Here is a 1681-nt window from a genome sequence, read left to right on the forward strand (position 1 = left end):
ATAAGGTTGGTATTAGTGTAGAATGGGCTACAAATAGTTGGGAAATGGCTTCCTAAGGATATTTTCCTTCTTGAATCTGTTTCATTTTCTTCTATTCCATGTCATCTTTGGTATCTTAAAGAAGGAATAGTCATTGAAGGTTCTACATGGAACAGACTTCATGAGGTTGGAGATGGAAAAGTACGAAAACTAGTAAGCTAGTAAGATTCTTAACCTCTCTATGTACTTAGGAATAGGTAAATAAGGTTATAGACTTCAGAACCATTTTAAAGGTTCTGCATGTTGTTAAAATTCTTGAGTATAACTCATGATTTTGGTTTAAATGGTTAGTTTTCAAGAGAACGGAAGATCTAGCATTCAAGAAGGCTAAGCTATGGAGACGATGAAACTTCAGGTGAGTTCTTATGACTCCAGCTATAATAATTATGATCTATGTTGTTTGAGTATGCATAAACATGAAATATGATGATACGTGCATGAATTGCAAGACTGTGGGAAAAAACCTCAATGGGATAGATGAATTTAGGATGGGAAATGGGGATAAACTTGATAGTTATCGACACAGGCAAAACTCAAGACCTTGCGAAAGAAACACTACGGTGTTCAAGCATCAATTTTAGGTGGTGTAAAGGAGGTAATGGGAGAAGGATTCAAGAAATGAGAACCATGGAAAGGAATTTATTGTGACAGCGGTACCAACTGGTCCTTCGAGGCAACACCGTGACAACGGTATATAGTGTAAGACCATAAATGTTAGATGCTATGGCAGTGTAGTATGAGGTACAACATAAGATAATGGGTGAAAGACTCCATGGCAGCATGGTACAAGGTATAAGGTATATGGCAAAAGACCATAAATGAAACATGCTATGGCAATCTAGTGTGAGATACGTAGCACAAGACTATGAATGAAAGACATTGTGGTAGCATGGTACAAGGTATAAGGTATACTGTGTAAGACCATAAATGAAAGATGCTATAGAGGTCAGGTATAATGCGTAAGAACATGGAAGAAAAACTCCACGACATCATATGATAGTACCCAATGATGGCAGATTGGTGTAAGGCCACGGATGAAAGACTCCATAGCACCTACAAAAACAGTCTACTGGGATAGTAAACATAGAACAAAGATAGTCCACTAGGATAGTAAACACAGAGAGAGTCTATCGAGACAGTAAACACAGAATAAGTCCAATGGGATGTAACAAATGAGGTAAAAAAGGTATAAGACTACAGCTCAGTTGTGGCAACCGATAGGGAGTCTGCCAAAGTGGTAAGTGCGGAGTAGTCCACCAGGATGTTCCAATGATACAAACCGTCAAGGTGGTGAATGTGAGGTATGGTACCTCGAGTGGCAAGTGGAACTCGAGGAGTCTATCTAAAAAGGGACAAGCTAAGTAAGAAAAGGAATGGTTTGTCAAATGATAGACATGTATACCGATAAGGCAGGTAGGAACGAACCCAATAAGAATCCGATAAAAAATCGAGGACCTGTGAACCGCATGTATATGGGTAGTGTGGATGAGAAGCCTCCAAGGATCACAAGAAAGGATTCACTATCAATAGCCACTAGGAAGTGCGCAATGAAGTCGTATGCAAGAAGAAAACCTCGTGATAAAAATGGGAATTCCACTTCCAGGATAAGAATTTTATCCATGGGAATTCCTTTTTGATGATA

This window comes from Gossypium arboreum, chromosome 1 (assembly GCF_025698485.1).
Source record: "Gossypium arboreum isolate Shixiya-1 chromosome 1, ASM2569848v2, whole genome shotgun sequence".
In the NCBI taxonomy this organism is placed as follows: Eukaryota; Viridiplantae; Streptophyta; class Magnoliopsida; order Malvales; family Malvaceae; genus Gossypium; species Gossypium arboreum.